General features: G+C 37.6%; 1 protein-coding gene and 1 long non-coding RNA gene across 2 annotated transcripts in view; one reads left to right on the top strand and one right to left on the bottom strand.

Moving 5' to 3' along the window:
* The window catches only part of HPSE2 (heparanase 2 (inactive)), a 674568-nt gene that overhangs the window by 446578 nt on the left and 202252 nt on the right, over positions 1–25738 (bottom strand). The window lies entirely within an intron of this gene.
* LOC132685043 (uncharacterized) overlaps positions 21769–25738 on the top strand; it is a 28947-nt gene continuing 24977 nt past the window's right edge. Inside the window, exon 1 of the long non-coding RNA XR_009612913.2 lies at positions 21769–21910. This is a non-coding gene — a long non-coding RNA (uncharacterized LOC132685043). The remainder of the gene's footprint in view (positions 21911–25738) is intronic.

The following is a 25738-nucleotide window of genomic DNA, read 5'->3' as shown; positions in this document are numbered from 1 at the left end:
AAAAATCTGAAATGTGGCAGCACTAAGATATCTGCCCTCTACACTCAAGAATGAAGGGAGAAGAGCTTAGAAAATGGACATCCATCTGTCGCCATGACATCCACCTGAAGCCAATTTAATCACATTCCAGATATCCTGCTAGCTAAACATTGGAAGGCAGTATGAGGTAGACATTGCCCCAAGGCCTGGCCCCTACACCAAAGATCAGTGTAAGGAAAAAACACAATTTCCCAAGGTTAAAGCAATGTTCAAAAGCATATATACACAGTGTAATCTCATCAATATAAAAAGTAATATGCACTTAAAAAATTTGAAGCTAATGTTAAATTATTCATTGCTTTTGTCTTTAATGGTAAGATTATTTTTCTTCTATGTACTTCTATTTATCTTTATAAACTCTGATATAATTTTTACATTTTCTATTTATTTTTCTGAATTTTCCATATTTTTTTACAATGAGGAAGTACTAGTTTTACAGTAAGAAAATAGATGTTAAAATAATAACAGAAAAATGAGGGGCACCTGGATGGCTCAGTCAGTTGAGCGCCCTACTCTTGGTTTCGGCTCAGGTCATGATCTCACGGTTTGTGGGTTTGAGCCCTGCATTAGGCTCTGTGCTGACAGTATGGAGCCTGTTTGGGATTCTCTCTTTCTCCCTCTCTCTGCCCCTCCTTTGTCCATGCTGTCTCTGTCTCTCTCAAAATAAATACATAAACTTAAAAAAAAGATGAAGAAAAATGAGAGAGAGAAACTTAAGTTCTTAGAAGATAATTCTAGATTCTTCTTTAGAATGTCATCATCTACTCTGGAAGTTAGCATAATCAAAAGTCTGTGATTGTGCTTCGAAAACATAATCAACAGCTTAAGACTTCACACACCTGTCTTTACTGTTTCTGTGTTTGCTTTTTCCTCTGTGCAAACTCGACAAAATGCTGACAATAATCTTATTCCATGAAAAGTGTGTGAGAAGAGAAAGAAAGAGAGCAATTTGCACTTGGGAGAAGTGTTTGAAAGAGTGACTGAAACTTTCAGATAAATATACACGGGTCCAAATGCATTTAAAACCCTAAATGAGATGCGACTGAGGCTGCCCTGACCAACAGGGAGAAGAGTATGGAAGGATGACAATGGACAGGAGAGAGCAGAGCACAAAAGAAACGACAGCGGGAAATATACTAACTTTGTATGTGTGGGGCTTTTTTTTTTCCACATAGGATTCACAACATTCCTCAGAAAATTCAATTTAGTTGCCCTGTTCTAGCTTGCTAACCAGAACCAATTTAATTTTAAATCTACACGCAGAGCCAAGGGGGACGAAATACTTTGCAATTACTTCTAGCTCCCTGTTGGAAGGCAGAATAAGATTTAACCAGTTCTGCTCTGGCTGCGATAACCACCCAGGTTTGTCAGAGGCCTAAATGGTGTCCTTTGGTTGAGGATTAAAGAATAGAAAACTCTGTACCACAATTATTTGCTTTGTTTAACAACTTAATGGGAGGGATTTTTAAGAATGTGACAAATTGCTTTTGATTTATCTGCACAGGGCATGAAATACTGGTGCAAGAGAGCAATTTGTTACACAGACAATGTCTACTCCTTGCTATAAATCTGTCCACTGTCACACTCTATTTGACATCCAGTTAGGTGATTTTTGAAGAACTAGTTTATTACTGCATTTAACAAAGAGCAGGAAACTGATATATGACTCTCTTGTTGCTTCTCAGCTACCAGGAACATATTTCTCAGATATCAGTCTATGCAAGCATTTCTTGGTTTAATGCTCTGTTGTGACAGATAGGTAAACAAGCTGATAAAATCAAATGCTTTCGAAAAAAGGAAAAGTTATCATATTCATGTATGCCCCTGGCTTGTCACAAAACTTCAAACAGTTTCTGGTTCTGCTTACCATCTGCACAGATTTATTCCAAATAACATAACAAAGTTTGTTTCTTGATTTCTTTCAACATAAATAGAACCATTAAGTTTTGGGGTATTTATATTCTGGGAGATAATCAGATCATCTATTCTGATCAGCCTTAACACATAAATAGGGCTGGCCTCTGTGTCTACGCAGAGCTCAGCCCTGGTCTTCTCCTTAGTTAGCCCTTTCCACATTAGCACTGCTGGGAGGAGCTCTAGAGCATCTGTCCTCAGAAAGGTTCCTTGCCATGCCTCCTACTGGGAGGAAATGAGGCTGCTATAGGCCTGACTGGAGTTCCCCTTGGGCTATATTGTGGTCTGTCTTTATTAAAAGCAAAATAAAAGCCTTACATAGGGACTTGGCAACTATTCCAGATTGTGCCAGGTTTTTCAATTCTTGTTTTTTTGGTGGGGGAAGTAGGGAAGGAGGAAGCCATTTATAAATGTCACATAAGTACAGATCCACCCAAGACTATTTTATCATTGTCAGTTTAAATGCAGACACCCTCCCCACCACCACTAGTTGCTGGAAAACTGGAGGAATTTGAAGAAAAATCACTAGTATGTGTGTATGTATAAATGTTTATTTATTTATTTTGAGAGAGAGAGCATAGCAGTGGAGGGGGAGAGAGAAAGGGAGAGAGACAATCCCAAGCAGGTTCTGTGCTGTCAGTGGAAAGCCTGATGCAGGGCTTGATCTCATGAACTGGGAGAGATCATGACCTGAGCCGAAATCAAGAGTCAGTCGCTTAACCAACTGAGCCACCCAGGAGCCCCTCACTAGCATTTTTAATAGAAACAATTCTTGTAGGCAAAATAAGGACTAAACTACAAATGTTCGATCTATGTACATTAGCTGTTCAATAAATATGATGATAATTCAGAATTTCATTTTGTGTGTCATCATCTAATTTAGAAGTTGATATCATCATATTCCTAGATTGAGTGTAAAAAACTCAGCAATATAAATTACATAGGCAATCTTCGGGTGAGTAGGTGGGAATGGGAATGGAATAGATGATTCTGAAATCAATCCTGGAATTCGGCTATTGTAAAGCACAGTTTCCTGCTTTCAAATCCTACCTCCACCACTTCTCAGAGCATCCAATTCTTCATCTTTAAAATGAAAATAATATTTAAATGAATGAATGAATGAACAAATAAATAAATAGAATGAAAATAATATTTGCTTCCTCAGAGAGCTGTTTTGAGGATTAAGTCCCCTAGTTTGATACCTGAATGAGCATCAGACATAAGCATATGCAACATTTTCCTCATGGATTGTTTTTACTTACCACTGTAAACTTAAAGATAAATGAATGAGTGAATAAAGAAATGAAGAAAGGAAGGAAAATAAACATCTAGCAATACTTGTAAAGGAGGGTCTCTGGTAGGCATCTAGCAAAGAACTTTCATTTCCTTTTTTGTTAGTCTTTCTGACTAATAAAGAAACTCAATTTTGGTTCAGTTCACCAACATTTATTGAGCGCCTCTCATGGGCCAACCACTGTGCTAGGTGCAAGTGATATAAAGAAAAATAAGACACAACCTGGACCCTTGAGGAAAAGGTGCAAATAATTATAACACAAAACATGCAGCTTGCAATTACAGACTGGTAGGAGACTCAAAAGAAATACAAAAGATGAAGTGATCAATTCTGAACAGAAATCAGGAAACACATCAAAAAGAATGTGACACCTGACCAGATTTTGAGTAGCAGCAGTGTGTCAAGTGGACACAAAAGAGTACAGCAGACAAAGAAGGCAGGCATATAATTGGTTCCATAGTACTGGAATAGAAAGCACATGGGGGAGAACAGAAGGAGATGGGCTAGCAAGGTGGGCAGGGATAAGTTTTGAATTGCCTCACTTGCCCTGCTAGGCAGCTTGGACTCTTTTTTTTCTCTAGTAATGCTGGGAAGCTATTGAAGCTTTCTAAACAGGTCAGATTTGTGTTTTGTACCTATACAGAAGGTGACCTAAACAGTGACAAGACAGAGGCAGAGAGAATAGATAGAAAGCTACTAAAATAACTCAAGGAAGTGAGGATGAAAGAATTGAACTATAATAATAACAGGGAATAGAGACAAAGAACAAATTTTAAATACATTCAAGAGAAAAAATTAATAATCATTTCAGATTAATCAATATTTATGGAAAATGAAAGTGGAGAATATACACCAGAGTGTTATTTCTACTCACATCAAAATAGACATTTAACACATTTAGAAAAATTATTAGATACCAAAATGGCAAATCTTTAAGAGATTCCAGGAAAAAAAAAAGCCCAGACAGCTGTATATGGTGTCCAGGAGGGAAGGGACAAAGAGATTTTTATAAACAATGCACTTTGATGCCAGGGGATTTACTTTTAGGAGAAAATACCACTGATGTGTAAAGTTTTCTTCTTGGTTCACTTGACACATTAAGTTTTAGGAAAGTACTCCAGTTTGGCAAGGGAATATGTAACTGTGGCAGACATGGAGATACCCCAGTCAGCTCTCCCTTCAAGAGAACCCACTGTTAGAAGCATAGATGTCTGACAGCCTCCAGCTGCTGTACCTTTAGATCCACTGCAACATTCACTCTGAGCCCATGCTACCCTCCCCACCCCCACCCTCTGAGCCTTGTGCTGCTCCCAGGCAGTAACTGAGCACAGAAAGTACAGGGGAGCTGGGCTATTCCCCCAACACAGGATTTCTCTAATGGGCAACTTTTGCCTGGACACTCCTCCCCATCAGCCTGGCCAAGACTTTCTCAGAACTGCATTGTGGTCTGAAGCTCTTCCTACCCAATTCTCTTCCCCTCTCCTGCTGCCTTCACAAGTGTCAGACCTGCATCTCCATCTGAAGGCCCTTCCTGTCTACTCCTGCTCCTTTCCCTTTTATTCTTCATGGGGTTTGTCTAAATAAAATTCGTGCATGCCTAATTCTTTTCTTGGTCTCTACTTCTCAGGGGCCTTCCGACACAGAACTATAAGTAAGTTTATGAAGAGTAAGAGTTACCAGGCAATGTGAAGCCCTCCTCAGAGAAGCTCACACCTCAGCCACCTCTGGGAGACAGAGATGTAGCTGGTCCTCAGGATTTTTCAGAAATTATACAACGGCCCAGTGTTTAACAGCACTCATAGTCAGACGTTTTATTCCTAATGACATACACATCTCCCTTGGGTCATATGTTCCATTCTAACTTCCAGAACATCTTTTACTAACATTTCATATAATTGAGTTAAATTAGATTAAACTTCCCATAAAAACTGGATTGAACTAAAAATAGTAAAACCTCTATCCATAAGAATTTTGTTTTGAACCAAGTGAATTCTCAACCTAAATAATCATAATCTTCTCTTTGAGCCCCAGGGGCACCAGCCATGCAGGCAGACAACAGTCTTCTCTGGAGTACAATGTTCATCCACTTCTCAGGAGAATTTGCCTTTCCTGCTGCAAGCAGCTTCAGCCAGCTGCCAGGAGAATATTTGGATGACATTTCCTCAAAGTCAACACGCAAGAATTCTAGTTAAGGCACACAGTCTGGCATTATAGTTAAGTGCACAGGCTCTGTACTCCTACACACTTGGGTCTAAAATCCTGGCTACAATGGGTGCTCAAACCAGGTGACCTTAGGCAAGTTTTTTTTTACCCTCTCTAATCCTCAACTCCAGAAGATTAGGATCATTTGTAAACTGATTATGATAAGAGTACGTATGTCTTGTACATTTCTTGTGAGGAATAAATGGGCCAAGGCAGAGAGAGTGTTTACCACAATTCCTGGCACATACCAAGTCCTCAGTATCTGGAAATCACTATTATTTATGCCATTGCTGTTAGTGGGAACATCTGCTCTGGTTGTGGACAGAGTTGCTCTCTATGTTGGAGAAGTCAGTGACCATATAAAGTGATCTGGCCTCTTTTTTGAGTAGAAAGCTGAGAGGCTATGTATGTGGCCACACATTGAGTCTCAGCCTTCACTCACAGCAGCTAAGGGGAAGCTGGCCTCTCTCTGAACAAGGGGCAGACAGCTGGAGAGGGCCAAAAGAGGGATTACCAGAAGATTACGATGGTCAAGGAAAAGCTGAAATAACTATTTTAACAGACAATTTGTGCTCCAATTACCATCTAAACATTCATGGTAAATAAGGATCCATAAAAACACATCTGTAAAACCCCAACTTTAGTGACTGGGGCTTTGCATGGTTCATTAGCACATACTCCTTGGCCCAACTGTGACATCACTTATCAGCACAGACCTTTGCTTTTCAAAGCCCATTCCCCAGCAGTTGGAGCCAGTGTCCTGAAATGAGGGTAGACACAAACCTCCTCCTATCTGTGCAGGAGAACCTTATTAAGGGAATATTTTCCATTATTCTCCTTATACCTTATGCTCCATATACCTTAATGCTCTTCTTTTAAAGGGTTGGTAACTATTAATTAGTAGGTGACAACTTGTGGGGAATGACTTGTGTAGTGGATTCAGGTGATCAGCTGTAAGGAAAGAGCTAAACCTACAACCTCTCTGGCATGCCCAGAGAGTCTGTGAGCTACCTAATATCTTTTAATAAATTCTTTTTATGCTTAAACTAGCTATAGTGAGTTCTGTAGTTTCAAGTAGGAATCCAAACTGATGAAAAAATTAAAGTGATGTCCTATTCAGATTTTTAGATTATGCAGACAAGGGTTCAAGTCCCAGTTCTACCATTTATTTACTGGCCTTGTTACTCTGAACAAGCCACCCAGTCTCTCTGAATCCCCATTTCCTCATCTGTATATGTAGGAACAATAATAGTATCTTCCTTGTAAGGGTAGTTGAGAATTAATAGAGATAATGTGTGTCACGTTCTTTTCACTGCACTTGGTACATAGTACATACTGATATAAAGTGCTCAACTATTATGATTATCAACAATGACAAGACAGGGTATTCTGTTTACTTCTTTGTAATCCGTCTTCACTCCTTAGTGAAGGGTAGGGTGTCTAAAAGCCTAGCATATTGAAGTTAGGCTACAAAAGGCCATCAGTCTAAGTAAAATAGGTATGTCTGCCTTTGCTTTGGAGGTGTTCCAATCTGAAATATGGGATAAATGGCAACAAAGGGAGAAGATTCTCACAATCATTGGGTACAAACATGACAGCAACATGAAATTGACACACTATGAGAAGGTGGCAAAGAAAAAAATGGAAAGAGAAAGTACAAATAAAAGAATTCTAAGTTCCTATCTAAATCATATTCTGTGAAATGAAAAGAAAAATAAAGGGAACAAAAGTGATTTGCCCCCTCCTCAGGGCTCTCAGTACATGTATCTATGACTGACAAAGAGCAAGAATATGTTTCTGTGATGAATATGCCTGCACAACCACAAAGTTATATGGGTAGTCCTACTTGTTATATTTCAAATAAAATTCTAGGAAGAAAAGTGAGAGAGTTCCATCTATACAATAAAAAACAAGGTTTTTAAGAACAGAATTAAGGAATTTATTCCATGTTTATGTGTTAAGTACCAGATATGCAGATGCAAATAAGACATAGACTTAGTCTTTAAGAGTCTCATATCCTAGACACAGACAACATACCAGCAGTTAATTATAAGTCCTTCAATCACACTACTGATTACACTGGCTGCTCCTTCTAGCTGAATGGTTTTTCTCCTAGACAGGCATGTAGTTAACTTCTCAACCTGTTCACATGTCACTCTCACTGTCTCAATGAAGCATACTCTGACCACTCTAAAATCATGCCCCCTCCATGCAAATCTAGAATTCCCATTTCCCCTTATCCTGTCCTACTTTTTTTTCCCATTGCATTAATTAATTTTAATTAAACTCTTTATTAGGATAATTGTTGACTTGCATACAGCTATAAGAAATAATACAGAGTCATCTCATGTACCTGTACCCAGTTTCCTCCAAAAGCAATATCTTTCAAAATTATAGTACATTATCATAACTAGAATATTGCCATTGATAGAGTCAAGATACAGACCATTTCCATCATCACAAGGATTCTTTATTTACTCCTTTATTTAGCCATATCCACCTCCCTTCTCCACCAACCCCTCATCTTGCAACTTAACCCCTGGCAACCACTAATCTGTTCTCCATTGCTATAATTTTATAACCTCAAAAATGTTACATAAATAAAATATATAATAAATAATCTTTGTTATTAGCTTTTTTTCATTCAGAATAATTCCCTGGATATTCATCCAACTTGTGTGTATTAATAGTCCATTCATTTCCATTGCTGAGAAGCATTCTATGGTTTGGAGGCACCAGTTTGTTCAACCATTAACCCACTGAAGGATATTTAGGTTGCTTCAAGTTTGGGGTAATTACAAATAAGCCTCCATGAATTATCATATACAGGCTTTTGTGTGAACATGTTTTCATTTTTCTAGAATAATGTTTCATTTTTCTAGTACAACTGCTAGGGCAAGTGTTGGTAGCATATTTAGTTTAGTTTAGTTTAGTTTAGTTTGGTTTTGTTTTTTTTTTAAGAAACTGCCAGAGTGTTTTCCAGAGTGGCTGTGCCACTTTATATTCTCATCAGTAACATAGTTTCTTTGCATCCTCACCAGAATTGCCACCAGTGCTATCACTATTTTTAATTTTAGCCAGTCTGATAGGTCTGTAGTGACATCTCCTGGTTTTAATTTGCATTTCCCTACTGGCTAATGGTATTGAACAGCTTTTCATGTGGTTATTTGCACCTATGTACCTTCTTTAGTGAAGTATCCATTCCTATCTTTTGTTAGTTTTCTAACTGGACTATTAGGTTTTTTACTGTTGAGTTTTGACAGTTCTTTATATATTCTAGATACTAGTCCTTTGTCAGATATGTGATTTTTAAATATTTTCCCTAGTCCATAGCTTGTCTTTTTGTCTTCTATTAGGGCTCTCACAGAGCAAAATTGTAATTTCTACAAACTCCAATTTATGACTTTTTATTTTTATGGATCATGCTTTTGGTGCCAAGTCTAAGAATTCTTGGCCTAGTCTCATATCCTGAAGATTTTCTCCTATTTTTTTAAGATTTTAGTTTTGGGGGGAGGGAGCCAAGATGACAGAACAGCATGGAAGTTTTTTGTGTGTCTCGCATCCATGAAATACAGCCAGACCAACAGTAAACCATCCTGCACACCTAGAAAACTGATCTGAGGATTAACACAACAATCTGCACAAACTGAACCACAGAATTCAGCAGGTACATGGCGTGGAGAGGTGAACTTGAGGACAGAGAAGCCGCGGAGGGCAAAGAAGTGCTTTTGCAGGCGGACAGAGGACGGAGAAGGTGGGGAGAACACAGGAAAAGCACCCCTCCCCAAAATCAGCTGGAGAGAAAGTGGAAATTGGAAACAGCCGCAGTGACTGAACTAAAGAGGGAGGAGGGAGAAAGGAGAAAGGAGAGGGTTTAAATTCCATGAAGACTGTAAATAGGGGGAGCGCAGAGTCTGCAATTCTGCAGCTCAATACCTGGTGGTGCTCTGGTGGGAAGGGCGAATCCCCAGGAGCAGAGTCTAGTCCAGGAGGTTCTCGGGCCACACGGGGAGAAGTGGTTCCACTGTTGGAAGGACATTTGGCAGAGGCTGTAAGGCAACCTGGGCCCAACAGACCCCAGAGAATGGCCATATTCGCTGGTGCTGGAACAAGGTCATTAAGGGTGAAGACTGGTGCCAGATGTGTGTTGTGATTTTCCATAATCCCTGAAACGCTGCTGCTACACTATCTTGTGAACTTTTTCTGGGGTGGGCTGGCACCTGGCCACAGTCTCTGGGCATCAGCAGCAGCACGGTCCCATGAACTTTCCTGGGTGCGGCCGGCACCCAGCCATTGCTCTGTGAAACCCTCTGCAGAGGGGCGGAATGGGTCAAAGCCGCAGTCCCTCAGAAGTAAGGGGCCAGGGAAAATAGCCACATCTGAGACAAAACTTTGGAGAGAGGTACTACCTGGGAGTTGGTCACGGACAGTAAAAGCGGGGATTGGACGAAAGCTGAAGACAAAGGACAGGTGAGCGATTGCTGATAGGCGAGAACAGAGTTCCGTTATGAGACTGGGTAGCTGAGTGACTCCACTTTCACCGCTTCTGTGTGTGCGGATAAGCACCTACAAGCGACACAACAGCCCACCCCAGTAGGCTAGCAGCGCCATCTAGTGGAGAACGGAGCTGTTACACTAAGCCCTGCCCAACTGGGCCAAACTCGCTCTTGAAGAACAGAAGTCTCACCTCCTACTTGGTTTATGGGCTATAAAGAGCTTCATAGTCTGATTTCTAGGGGAAAATGAAGTAATTTCAGACGTATTTCAGTCTGTTAGCAGGTCCATCTATATTCAATTTTCTTTCTTTTTTTCTTTTTTTTTTCTCTTTTTCATTTCTTTTTCTTGAATACAGAAAGAGAAAAAATTCATTTTTATTTTCAATTTTTATTAAAAATATTTTTCTTGGAGCGCCTGGGTGGCTCAGTCAGTTAAGTGTTCGACTTCAGCCCAGGTCATGGTCTCACGGTTTGTGAGTTCAAACCCCGCATCAGGCTCTGTGCTGACGGCTCGGAACCAGGAGCCTGCTTCGGATTCTGTGTCTCCCTCTCTCTCTCTGCCCTTCTCTAGCTCACGCTCGCTGTCTCTCTGTGTCAAAAATAAATAAACTTTAAAAAAAATCTTTAAATAAAAAAAATATTTTTTTCTTTAATTTTCTTTACTATATTTTTTACTTGTGTGTAATTTTTTTTCAAATTCTGTTTTACATCCATCATTTTATTTTAGTCTACTTAAGCATATTCATTTTTTCAAATTCTCAAATGGTTTCCTTTTTTTCTCTTTTGTATTTTTTGTTTCTTTTCTTTTTCTTGAATACAGAAAGAGAAAAATTCATTTTTATTTTTAATTTTTATTAAAAATATTTTTCTTTAATTTTTTACTATATTTTTTACTTTTGTGTAAATTGTTTTCAAATTCTAGTTTACATCCATCATTTCATTTTAGTCTACTTCAGTGTATTCATTTTTTCAAATTTTCAAATGATTTTTTTTCTTTCCCCTTTTTTCTATAATCTATCAAGCTACTTTCAACACCCAGATCAAAACATACCTAGGATCCAGCATCATTTATTCGATTTTTTGTGGTTTTGTTTTTAATTTTTTAATTTTAATATTTTTTAATAATTTTAATTTTTTTAATTTTTTTAATTTTTTATAATTTTAATTTTAATTTTTTATAATTTATATTTTTAACTTTAATTTTTCTACCTCATTAATTCCTTTTCTCCCTTCAAAATGACAAAACGAAGGAATTTCCCCAAAAGAAAAAAGCAGGAAGAAACGACAGCCAGGGACTGAACCAACACAGATACAAGCAAGATGTCTGAACCAGAATTTAGAATCACGATAATAAGAACACTAGCTGGAGTCGAAAACAGAATAGAATCCCTTTCTGCGGAGATAAAAGAAGTAAAAACTAGTCAGGATGAAATAAAAAATGCTGTAACTGAGCTGCAATCACAAATGGCTGCCACGGTAGCAAGGATGGATGAGGCAGAGCACAGAATCAGCAATATAGAGGACAAACTTATGGAGAATAACAAAGCAGAAAAATGAGGGAGATTAAGGCAAAAGAGCATGATTTAAGAATTAGAGAAATCAGTGACTCATTAAAAAGGAACAACATCAGAATCATAGGGGTCCCAAAAGAGGAAGAGAGAGAAATAGGGGTAGAAGGGTTATGTGAGCAAATCATAGCAGAAAACTTTCCTAACCTGGGGAAAGACACAGACATCAAAATCCAGGAAGCACAGAGGACTCCCATTAGATTCAACAAAAAGGCATATCATAGTCAATTTCACAAAAATACTCAGGCAAGGAGAGAATCATGAAAGCAGGAAGGGAAAAAAAAGTCCTTAACCTACAAGGGAAGACAGATCAGGTTTGCAGCAGACCTACCCACAAAAATTTGGCAGGCCAGAAAGGAGTGGCAGGATATATTCAATGTGATGAATCAGAAAAAATATCCAGCCAAGAATTCTTTATCCAGCAAGGCTGTCATTCAAAATAGAAGTAGAGATAAAAAGTTTCCCAGACAAACAAAAATTAAAGGAGTTTGTGACCACTAAACCAGCCCTGCAAGAAATATTAAGGGGGACTCTCTGAGGGGAAAAAAGATGAATACATACATACATACATACGTACGTACATACATACATACATACATACCAAAAGCAACAAAGATTAGAAAGGACCAGAGAACACCACCAGAAACTCCAACTCTACAAGCAACATAATGGCAATAAATTCATATCTTTCAGTACTCTAAACGTCAATGGACTCAATGCTCCAATTAAAAGACATAGTGTAACAGAATGATAAGAAAACAAGATCCATCTATATGCTATTTACAAGAGACCCACTTTAGACCTAAAGACACCTTCAGATTGAAAGCAAGGGGATGGAGAACCATCTATCATGCTAATGGTCAACAAAAGAAAGCCAGAGTAGCCATACTTATGTCAGACAATCTAGACTTTAAAATAAAGACTGTATCAAGAGATGCAGAAGGGCATTATATCATAATCAAGGGATCTATCCACAAAGACCTAACAATTGTAAACATTTATGCACCAAATGTGAAAGCACCCAAATATATAAATCAATTAATCACAAACATAAAGAAACTCGTCAATAGTAATACCATAATAGTAGGAGACTTCAACACCCCACTCACAGCAATGCACAGATCATCTAATCAAGAAAAATCAACAAGGAAACAATGGCTTTGAATGACACATTGGGCCAGATGGACTTAACAGATATATTCAGAACATTTCATCCTAAAGCAGCAGAATATACATTCTTCTCCAGTGCACATGGAACGTTCTCCAGAATAGACTATATACTGGGACACAAATCAGCCCTCAGCAAGTACAAAAAGATCAAGATCATACCGTGCATATTTTCAGACTACAATGCTATGAAACTCAAAATCAACCACAAGAAAAAATTTGGAAAGGTAACAAATACTTGGAGACTGAAGAACATCCTGCTAAAGAAAGAATGGGCTAAACAAGAAGTTAAAGAGGAAATTAAAAGGTATATGGAAGCCAATGAAATGATAATACCACAACCCCAAACCTCTGGGATGCAGCAAAGGCAGTCATAAGAGGAAAGTATATAGCAATCCAGGCCTTTCTAAAGAAGGAAGAAAGATCTCAGATACACAACCTAACCTTACACATTGAAGAGCTGGAAAAAGAACACCAAATAAAACCCAAAACCAGCAGAAGGCAGGAAATAATAAAGATTAGAACAGAAATTAATGCTATCGAGACCCCCCCCCCCAAAAAAAAAAAAAAAAACCAGTAGAACAGATCAATGAAACCAGAAGCTGGTTCTTTGAAAGAATTAACAAAATTGATAAACCACTAGCCTGTTTGATCAAAAAGAAAAAGGAAAGGACCCAAATAAATAAAATCAAGAATGAAACAGGAGAGATCACAACCAACACAGCAGAAATAAAAACAATAATAAGAGACTATTACGAGCAATTATATGCCAATAGAAATGGGCAATCTGGAAGAAATGGACAAATATCTAGAAACATATACACTACCAAAACTGAAACAGGAAGAAACAGAAAATTTGAACAGACCTATAACCAGTAAGGAAATTGAATTAGTAATCAAAAATCTGCCAAAAAACAAGAGTCCAGGGCCAGATGGCTTTCCAGGGGAATTCTACCAAACATTTAAGGAAGAGTTAACACCTATTCTCTTGAAGCTGTTCCAAAAAATAGAAATGGAAGGAAAACTTCCAAACTCTGGTTTTGGAATCAAAACCAGACAGAGACCCCACTAAAAAGAAGAACTATAGACGAATTTCCCTGATTAACATGGATGCAAAAATCCTCAACAAGATATTAGCCAACTGGATCCAACAATATATTAAAAAAATTATTCACCATGACCAAGTGGGATTTACACCTGGGGTGCTGGGCTGGTTCAATATCTGCAAAACAATTAACGTGATTCATCACATCAATAAAAGAAAGGACAAGGAACCTTTGATGTTGTCATATGAACATATGATCATGTCACGATGAACCATATGATCCTCTCAATAGACGCAGAGAAAGCATTTGACAAAATACAGCATCCTTTCTTGATAAAAACCCTCAGGAAAGTAGGGACAGAAGGATTATACCTTGAGATCATAAAAGCCATATATGAACGACCCAACGCTAATATCATCTTCAATGGGGAAAAACTGACAGCTTTCCCCCTAAGGTCAGGAACAAGACAGGGATGTCCGCTCTCACCACTGTTATTCAGCACAGTATTGGAAGTCTTAGCCTCTGCAATCAGACAACACAAAGAAATAAAAGGCATCCAAATCAGCCAGGAGGAGGTCAAACTTTCACTCTTTGCAGATGACATGATACTCCATGTGGAAAACCCAAAAGATTCCACCAAAAAACTGCTAGAATTGATGCATGAATTCAGCAAAGTTGCAGGATATAAAATCAATGCACAGAAATCAGTTGCATTCCTATACACCAACAAGGAAGCGACAGAAAGAAATATCAAGTAATCGATCCCATTTACAGTTGCACCAAAACCATAAAATACCTAGGAATAAATCTAACCAAAGAGGTGAAAAATCTATACAATGAAAACTATAGAAAGCTTATGAAAGAAATTGAAGACGACACAAAAAATGGAAAAAGATTCCATGCTCCTGGATAGGAAGAAAAAAATATTGTTAAAATGTCAATAATACCCAAAGGAATCTACATATTCAATGCAATCCCTATCAAAATAACACCAGCATTCTTCACAGAGCTAGAACAAATAATCCTAACATTTGTATGGAACCACAAAAGACCCCGAATAGCCAAAGCAATCTTGAAAAAGAAAACCAAAGCAGGAGGTATCACAATCCCAGACTTCAAGCTATACTACAAAGCTATAACCATCAAGATAGTATGGTACTGGCACAAGAACAGACACTCAGATCAATGGAACAGAAGAGAGAATGCAGAAATGGATCCACAAACATATAGCCAACTAATCTTTGACAAAGCAGGAAAGAATATCCAATGGAATAAAGACAGTCTCTTCAGCAAGTGGTGCTGGGAAAACTAAACAGCAACACGCAGAAGAATGAACCTGGACCACCTTCTTACACCATACACAAAAATAAACTCAAAATGGATGAAAGACCTAAATGTAAGACCGAAAGCCATCAAAATCCTCGAGGGGAAAGCAGACAAAAACCTCTTTGATCTTGGCCGCAGCAACCTGTTACTCAACACGTCTCCAGAGGCAAGGGAAATAAAAGCAAAAATGAACTACTGGGACTTCATCAAAATAAAAAGCTTCTGCACAGCGAAGGAAACAATCAGCCAAACTAAAAGGCAACCGACAGAATGGGAGAAGATATGTGCAAAGACATATCAGATCAAGGGTTAGTATCCAAAATCTATAAAGAACTTACCAAACTCAACACCCAAAAACAAATAATCCAGCGAAAAAATGGGCAAAAGACATGAATAGACACCTCTCCAAAGAAGACATCCAGATAGCCATCCGACACATGAAAAAATGCTCCCCATCACTCATCATCAGGGAAATACAAATCGAAACCAGAGTGAGATACCACCTCACACCTATCAGAATGGCTAACATTAACAACTCGGGCAACGACAGATGTTGGCAAGGATGCGGAGAAAGAGGATCTCTTTTGCATTGTTGGTGGGAATGTAAGCTGGTGTAGCCACTCTGGAAAACAGTAGGGAGGTTCCTCAAAAAGCTAAAAATATAACTACCCTAGGACACAGCAATTGCACTACTAGCCATTTATCCAAGGGATACAGGTGTGCTGTTTCAAAGGGACACATGCACCCCCATGTTTATAGCAGCACTATCAACAATAGCCAAAGTATGGAAAGAGCCCAAATGTCCATCGGTGGATGAATGGATAAAGAAGATGTGGTATATATGTACAATGGAGTATTACTCAGCAATCAAAAAGAATGAAATCTTGCCATTTGCAACTATGTGGATGGAACTGGAGGGTATTATGCTAAGTGAAATTAGTCAGACAAAGACAAAAATCATATGACATCACTCATATGAGGACTTTAAGAGACAAACAGATGAACATAAGGGAAGGGAAATAAAAATAATATAAAAACAGAGAGGGGGATAAAACATAAGAGACTCATAAATATGGAGAACAAACAGAGGGCTACTGGAGGGGTTGTGGGAGGGGGGATGGGCTAAATGGGTAAGGAGTATTAAGGAATCTACTCCTGAAATCATTGTTGCACTATATGCTAACTAATTTGGATGTAAATTTAAAAATTTAAAATTAATTAATTTTAATTAATTAATTAGTTAATTAATTTTAAATTAAAATTTAAATTAAATTTAAAAATATAAAATTAAAAAAAATAAAAGACAAAAAACATTTTTAAAAAGATTGTAGTTTTGGGGTGCCTGGGTGATCAAACATCTGACTCTTGATCTCAGCTCAGGTCTTGATCTCAAAGTCATGAGTTCAAGCCTCATGTTGAGCTCCACACTGAGCGTGAAGCCTAGTTAAAAAATAACAAACAAATAAATAAAGTTCAGAGTTTTACATTATTTTTAAGTCTAGAATCCATTTTGAGTTACTATTTGTATAAGATGTGAAATATAGGTTTTCATTTTTTGTAAATTCCTGAGGATTCTACATAGGCAAGCATATTATCTGCAAACAGAGACAGTTTTGTTCTTTCTGTTCTGTATGCCTTTATTTCATTCTCTTATTTTATTGCAGCAGCTAGAACTTTCAGCATTATCTTCAACAAGAGTTTTGAGAACAGACACCCTTGTCTTCTTCCCAGTCTTCAGGCGAAAGTATTTAGTTTTTCACCATTAAGCAGAATGTTCGTTGTAGGATTTATATGTGTTTTCCCAATTTCAGGAAGTCCCCCTCTATTCCTATTAGTTTGAGTTTTTAACACAAATGGATGTTGAATTTTGTCAAATACTTTTTATGCATCAGTTGATATGTATCATATTTCTTCTTTAGTGTGTTAATATGGTGGATTACATTGATTGCTTTTTGAATATTGACCCAGCTTTCACATTCTTGGAATAAAACCCACTTGGTCATGGTGTATAATTCTTCTTACATATTGCTGAATTCTCATTGCTAAATTTGCTAGTTTGTTAAGGATTTTTGCATCTACATTAAGGAAGAATGTTATTCTTTAGTCTTCTTTATATGTACTGTTTTTCTAGTTTCAATATCAAGGCAATACTGAATGAACTGAAATGAATAAAATGAATTGGGAAATGGTCCCTTTTATTTTCTGAAGAAATTGCAAAAAATTGCTGTTACTTCAATAGAATTCTACAGTGAAACCATCTGAGTCTGGAAATTTCTTTCCTGAAAGTTTTAAAATTATGAATTCAATTTTCATAGTACACAACTATGCAGATGCTATTTCACATTGGGTAAATTGTGGTAGCTTGTGTTTTTTGAGGAAACAGTCCATTACTTTAAGTTGCCAAATTAATGCATGTAGAGTTGTTTGTAGTATTCCCTTATTATACTTTTGATGTCTGCATGGGCTCAGTAATAGCCTATTTCATTCCTGATATTGGTGATTTGTGTTTCTCTCTTTTTCTGTTTTACTAGCCTATCAATTTTATTGCTCTTTTCAAAGACTCAGCATTTTGTTTCGTTGATTTTTTTTTCTATTCCTTTTCCGTTTTCAATTTCATTGATTTCTGCTCTTTATTATTTACTTACTTCTCCCAACTTTTGGTTTATTTTGCTTTTCTTTTATGTTCTTAATTGGGAGCTTAGATTATTGACTGAAGACTTTCCTTCTTTTCTAATGTGTGCATTTAGTGCTACAGGTTTCCCTCTCAGCACTGCTTTAACTGTGTCCCATATATTTTGAAATGTTGTATTTTCATTCAGTTCAATGGATTTTTCAAATTTCTCTTGAGACTTCCTCTCTGGCCTATGAATTGGTTAGTGTTTTGTGTATTGTTTAGTTTCCAAGTGTTTAGAGAATTTCCTGCTATCTTTTTGTTATTGATCTTCATCTTGTTTCTCTTGTGGTTGGATAACACACTGTATAAGGTTTCAATTATTTTTAATTTGTTGAGTTTGTCTTGTGACCCAGGATATAGTCTATCTTAGCATATGTTCTGTGGGCACTTGAAAAGAATGTGTATTCTGCTGTTGTTGGGTGGAATGTTCTATAAAGGATTAGATCCTCTTGATTAATGGCATTGTTGAGTTCTTTCTACATCCTGTTAATTTTCTGTACAGTCAATACATCAATTGTTGAGAGAAAGGTTTTGAAGTCTCCAACTATAACTGTGGAGTTATCTATTTCTCTTTTCAGTTCTATCAGGTTTTTGTGCTTAATATATTTGCAATTATATATTATTTCGTGCATACACACTGAGGATTGTTGTTTTCTTGGTGTTTTGACCCTTTTATCGCTATGCAATGTCTCTCTCTCTGTGCTTCTGGTAATTTTCTTTCTTTGAAGTCTATTTTATCTGATTTTTCTCAGCTTTACTGAGGTAGAATTGACAAAATTGTAAGTATTTAAAGTACACAATATGATGATCTGATATATATATAAACAGTGAAGGGATCACCCATTAAGTTAATTAACACATCCATCAGCTGACATATTATCTGATATTAGTATAGCTACTCCTGCTTTCCTTTGATTAATGATTGCGTAGTAGACTTTTCCCCATCCTTTTACTTTCAATCTGCCTATGTCATTATATTTGAAATAAGTTTTCTGAGGACAGCGTAGAAAAGTCACAATGTTTTAAAATTCTTACTTATTTTTTTAAGTTTATTTTTATCTGGGGGAGTTGGGGTTGGGCAGAGAGACAGGGAGAGAATGAATCCTAAGCAGGCCCAATGGTGCTATTAGCGCAAAGCCTGATGCAAGGCTCAATCTCACAAACCCGTGAGACCATGACCTGAGCAGAAATCAAGAGTCAGACACTTAATCTACTGGGCCACCCAGGCATCCAAAAGTCACAATTTTGAATCCACTTATCCAATCTCTGTCTTTTAATAAGTATATTTATTGATATGTTAGGGCTTAAGTCTTCCATTTTATTTTTTGTTTTCCATTTTTCTGTTTTTCTTTCTCTATTTTCTTCTGACCCTGTTAGGAGTTACTTAAGGATTTTTTTAGAATTCCATTTGATCTTAAGTGTTTTTGACTTTCTCTCTTTTTTATTTATTTATATGTTTTTTTTAATTTTTTTTTAACGTTTATTTATTTTTGAGACAGAGAGAGACAGAGCATGAATGTGGGAGGGGCAGAGAGAGAGGGAGACACAGAATCGGAAGCAGGCTCCAGGCTCTGAGCCATCAGCCCAGAGCCCGACGCGGGGCTCGAACTCACGGACCGTGAGATCGTGACCTGAGCTGAAGTCAGACGCCCAACCGACTGAGCCACCCAGGCACCCCTCTCTCTCTTTTTTAAAATGTTTATTTATTTTCGAGAGAGAGGGAGACAGAGTGCAAGTGGGGGAGGGGCAGAGAGAGAGGAAGACAGGATCTGAAGGGTCGGAGCTGTCAACACAGAACCCAATGCAGGGCTCAAACCCACGAACCATGAGATCATGACCTGAGCGAAGTTGGATGCTTAACTGACTGAGCCATCCAGGTGCCCCTTGACTTTGTCTCTTTGTATAGCACTTTTTGTATAGCTCTTTTAGTGGTTGCTCTAGGTATTACCTTATATATACATAAGTATTAGTGTTGTCATTTTACCAGGTCAAGAGAAAAATAAAAACCTTACCTCACTTTACATCCCTTTACCATCCCCCATTTATAATTTTATGTTTATTTATTTTTGGGAAAGAGAGAGACAGAGCACGAGTAGGGGAGGGGCAAAGATAGAGGGAGACACAGAATCTGAAGCAGGCTCCAGGCTCTGAACTGTCAGCACAGAGCCTGATGCGGGGCTTGAACTTGTGAGCTGTGAGATCACGACCTGAGCTGAAGTCAGGCACTTAACCAACTGAGCCACCCAGGTACTCACCCCCCATTTATAATTTTAAAAAATATTTCATCTACCTAACATTAGAACCACATCAGAAAGTGCTATAAATTTTGTTTCAACTGTCAAACAATCTAGAAACTCAAGAGAAGAAAAGTCTACTGTATTTACATGTATTTTTGTTTATGATATTCTCATTTCCTAATATTCCAAGTTCCTTCTTTTGTTGTTTCCTTTCTAATTAGAGAACTTTTTTTTTCAATATATGAAATTTATTGTCAAATTGGTTTCCATACAACACCCAATGCTCATCCCAAAAGGTGCCCTCCTCAATACCCATCACCCACCCTCCCCTCCCTCCCACCCCCCATCACCCCTCAGTTTGTTCTCAGTTTTTAAGAGTCTCTTATGCTTTGGCTCTCTCCCACTCTAACCTCTTTTTTTTTTCCTTCCCCTCCCCCATGGGTTTCTGTTAAGTTTCTCAGGATCCACATAAGAGTGAAAACATATGGTATCTGTCTTTAGAGAACTTTTTTTAAGCCATTCTTTTAGGATAGGTCTGCTGGTGACAAATTCTATTTATTTTTCTTGATCTGCGTGTGTCTTGTTTTCTCCCTTAATCCTGAAGTATATTTTCACTGGATATAGATTTCTGGATTGACATTTCTTTTCTTTCAGAACTTGAAAAATACTGTGCCATTTCCTTCTGGTCTCCTTGTTTTCTGATGAGAAATATGCTATCATTTGAAATGCTTTTCCCTATAGGTGTCTCTTTAGAGGCTTTCAAATTTTGTTTTTAGTTTTCGGAAGTTTAATTATGATGTGCCTTGATGTGTATTTCTTTGGGCTAGTCTTATGTGGGGTTCACTTATCTTCTTGAATTTGTAGGTTTACATCTCTTGCCAAGTTTTCAGCCATTATATCTTCAAGCGCTTTATCAGCCCCCTTTTCCTCTCCTTCCAGGACTCTAATGACAAAATTATTAGCTCATTTGTTACAATACCACAAGTCCCTGGGGCTCTGCTCTTTTTTTAAGTGTTTTTTCTTTCCTTTTGCTCAAATTGAATATTTCCTATTGTTCTATTTTCCAGCTCACTGATTCTTTCCTCTGTTTTCTCCACTCTGCTCTATCCAATGAGCTCTTTTATTCTGGTTACTGTATTTTCAAGTTCTAAAATTCCCATTGATTCTTCTTTACACCTTCTATTTCTTTGCAGAGATTTTCTATTTTCCATTTATTTCAACTATATTCCTAATTGCTCATTGAAGCATTTCTCTCATAGTTACTTTAAAATCTTTGTCAGATAATTCTAACACCTCTTTTTATCTCAGTATTGGCATCTATAAAGGACTGAATTGTCTGTGTCCCTCAAAATTCATATCATGAAATGTTAACTCCCAATGTGATGATATGAGGAGGTGAGGTTTTTAGAAGGTAATTAGGTTATGAGGGCAGAGACCTCATGAATGGGATTAGTGTCTTCATAAAAAATTGACTAAGATAGCACTGTATTATCTTTTTTCATTCAATTTAAGAAATGGTTCTTGCTATGACAAATAATCTCCAAATGAAACCTAGGCAGTTTTATATTATGTTATGAGACTCTGAGTCTTCTTTAAACCTTTATTTAACTAGTTTTTTTTTTGTTTTTTTGGACACCACTTTGATAGAAGTGAGGGCACTGCGTTATTACTACCAGGTGGAAGTAAAAGTACAGGTTACCCAATCAGCCTCCACTGACACCCAAGGGGAGCTCTTTGTCACCGCTGGGTGGGGGTGTGAGTTCCAGCTCTCTAGTCTCTATTGACATCACAGTGGAAAAGGAAAGGGGCACCTCATTAACAGTCACGAGGAATGACAGCCCAGGTTCACTACTTGAACTTATCTGACATTGCTTTGATAAGAGTGCTGGAGAACAGCATTAGAGCTTTACAAGAGTAGAGAATCTCCACTCAGCCTTTGTTAACATGGTAAGGAGGGACACAATTTTTTGTGTCCTGTTTAGCTGGAGTAGAGTAGTTATTGTCTAAAAGTTTTCTGTCTTACTAGGTTACTCCTTTACTGATCTTTTGGCTAGAGAGAATTGGTTTTGTTGGGGCTTTTTTGTGTGCATGCATCAGCATTTTTAGGTTGCTGGCTTCTTCAATGTCAAGTCTGGGACACATGAAGCAAATGAAAACCCCAGAAATTCATCACTATGTCATTGCTTGGGTCCTGATCTGCCTTCTTCTCCTACCTTTCTTTTTATATTTATTATATATATTAAGGGTTTTAATTGTATTTAACAAGAATACTAGTGGAAAATACATCTACTCCATCTTCCTGAAAGTGGGATTAGGCTACATTACCGTTTTAAAATACTATACTTATTCAGGGATAATGTTTATTATTTATTATCTGTCTTCCCCTGCTAGAAAGCAAACCTCAAAACATCAGGGTTTTTTCCTGGAAGTAGTAGCTTGTTGAATGAATTTATAAAAATTTATAAAATTTATAAAAAATGAGTGCTCTCAGAAAAGAAATAATAGAAGAACTGTGATTTTTAAAACTAGTTTTCTGCCAGTGGGAGGAGGTTTAAAGGTGAATAGGAGGAATGAAGAAAAGACTAAATAAGAATTAAAGGTAGGAAAAAAAGAATTAAATGTAGAAAACAAAATTATAATATGACTAGAAAGTACTGAAACATATAGAGCACATACAGCTGAACTGAGAGAAAAAATATGGTATAATAGAGGTAAGATTACCCACTCATGGAAACAGATTCTGATTTAGTGAACCTCATGATTAGCAAACACTGCCTGAAGTATGAGAAAAAGGAGGCATACTTCACATTAGCTTTTTAGGTAGTGGGAAAAGTTTGATCTGTTTAATTGTCATCAACCTATTTCCCTAAATACCTTCTAATCTTAATGTCTTCCCTCCTAACCATCCACTTCCCAGCACTGACAACAAAACATTCACATGTCTTTAAGGCACCTTTAAATCTGACATATGCTTCTTCCACCAAGCTCACCAAGGTGAAGGATGAAAAAGGCAGTTATTAGGACACATTGAATGAAAGTTATAATACAACTCCTCCCTTAAGCATCCTTATTCTTTACAGGACAATGAAACCCTGCCCCCAAACTCTAAAAACAAAAACAAAAAATAAACAAACAACAACAAGAACAAAAAACCCACCAAACCAAACAAAAAGCCAACTGCACAAAGCTTTTATTTATCTACTAACATCAAATCCCACATTTCCTCCACAAACCCACCCCTTCTTTTAGTCCTCCCTGGACCTTGATGCAGCCATCAACATCCCGCCACATTCCTATTAATACCCTTGGTACACTGAATGTGCCCTCATAAACAAACACAACAGACACAAAGTTCCAGACACATACACCATTGTCATCATGCCAGGCAAAGGAACAGAGAAATTGGAAGCTTCAATAACAGTGACTACCTCAGATCCTATAATCTTCCATTTTCCTGCTGTTTATGACCTACAGCAAAGAAAGGCTTTCTTTTGACCAGGGTTGTAGTACTAGCTCTATCTTGGCTAAAATAAAATTTAAAAATTCTAGACTTTCAGATTCCTTGCCTATAAAATAGAAAAAGGAGTGAGGAAGTGAACAAAATTATATCCAAGATCTCCTCTGGCCCTACTGATCCAAATACTACATACTAAAAGTTTCCTCATTCCGGAAAAAGGGAGGAAAAGCCCAGCTTTGTGAAGAAGTATGCATGTTGAATGGTTCCTGAAGACGCAGGTAGTTGTCAGCAGAATTTCTAACAACTGAAAGTTGACAGACTACAGATAAGAGGCTTGCTCTGAAGTGACCCAGAATTGTTTAATGTTCTTAGTGGGAAAAAATAAGACTGTATATTCATATTTGCTTTTATTTGCATAAAGAAAGCCTAGAACGGGTTGGCAAGCTACTGCCAGTGGGCAAAATCAGCCTACTTTAATACAACCCACAAGCTAAGAATGATTTTGACATTTTTTAATGGCTGAAATAATCAAAAGAATAACAATATTCATAACACAAAATTTTTTAATTCAAATTTCAACGTCTAAAAGTTTTATTGACACCAAGCCATCCTCTCTTGTTAACTATTGTCTATGAGCACTTCATGCCACAACAGAATTAAGCAGTTGCAACTAAGACTATATGGTCTATAAAGCCTAAAATATTTACTATGTGACCCTTTGTAAGATAATTTTCCAACTTCTGCTCTAAAATAATATACAAGAAATTTTTAAAATGGTTACCTATGAGAAGGGGAAAAGATAAGGGCAATATATTTTTATACTTTATTTTTGGACTACATAAATGTGTTCCCCCTTTAAGATAACTTTTAAATAAATTTAATTGTTTCTGGATCTCCTTGCCAAAAAGTACTTTGTATTCTTGTACAGCCAGCCTCCAAGATAGACCCTAGTGGTCCCCACCTCTTGGTATGCACACTCTTGTATAGTCCCTTCCTTTACTGTACCAGGAAGATCTGTGTGACAAATAACATGTGGCAGATGGTACGTCATTTCCAAGATTGGGTTATAAAAGGCAATGGCTTTTCTCTCCCTCTCCCTCTTTTTCTTTCTCTCCTCCCTGTCTCTTAGCTCACTAGCTCTGGGTGAAATCAGCTGCTATATCATGAGGACACTCAGGCAACCTGTGGAAAGGTCCAGCCTCTGACTAACAGCCAGTGAGGAACTGAGGTCTACCCAAAACCATGTGAATGAGTTTGTGAATGGATTCTCACCATGTTGAGCCTTGAGATGAGACTACAGTCTCAGACAATACCTTGACTTAAACTTCATGAGAGACCTTAAATCAAAACCACCCAGCTAAAAAGCTCCCACATTCCTTACCCATAGAAACTGAGATGATAACTGTTTGTAGCTTAAGGCACTTAGCTTTGGGGTAGTCTGTTACACAGAAATAGATAACTTATAAAACCATTATCCTTGGCTTTTTAAGAGAAAAAGAAATAACTGGGATAGCATTAAGGGCCAAAATCTCAGATTGGGAGAAGTAAGGGGTGCAGGGAAGATGCAAAGAGGCCAAACCAGTACAAAAACAAGTATACAGATCCGTTTGGAAGGCAAAAAGTGAAGGCAGGGAATATGCTCAGAAATGAATGACAGAAGTCCATTTATAACAAGTGCTCAGGTGGAAAATGTATTAAGGGATTTGTCTATAAAACAGGTGAAGCAGGGAGCAAGAGAGTAGAAAGGAGACAGGGGAAAAGATTGGCTGGACTAGGATCCAAGAGACCAGCATTTCCTAAACCAATTGTGTTCCTAATTAACTATGGAATCTTCGACAAGTCTCTTGGTGTCTCTGGGGATCCCATTTCCTTATCTGAAAAAAAGATTTGGATAGGATGTTTATAAACTCTATCATTGGAGTATCTTCTTTGCACAATGTTGCAGGCAATAGCACTGCCCTGGGTGAAGTACAATCTATTCTGTTTCAGTGGTCTGGAGGGACAGAAGTACGAGCAGGGCATCTTCTCTGCTTGTAAGGCAACCCATTCATGCATTTGCATTTACCACTTATTCAGTAATTGTTTACTGAGTATTTCCTCTGTTCCAGGCATAGTGCACTCAGCTTTAAGGGTAAGAATGGATTTAAAAGGTCAGTGAGACATAATACCATTCCTCAGGAAACCCATAATACACTCATTTTGCCTGGCCTGACACTATCACAATACCTGCCTTTGGGCTTAAGTAGAAAGTTTCCTCTTTCCTTCATCTATCCCTAAAATCTCTAGTTAGCTTCAAGTTTCTTCATCCCTGACCTTTT

This window comes from Panthera onca, chromosome D2 (assembly GCF_046562875.1).
Source record: "Panthera onca isolate mPanOnc1 chromosome D2, mPanOnc1 haplotype 2, whole genome shotgun sequence".
In the NCBI taxonomy this organism is placed as follows: Eukaryota; Metazoa; Chordata; class Mammalia; order Carnivora; family Felidae; genus Panthera; species Panthera onca.
This window is presented reverse-complemented; position numbering and strand designations above follow the sequence as displayed.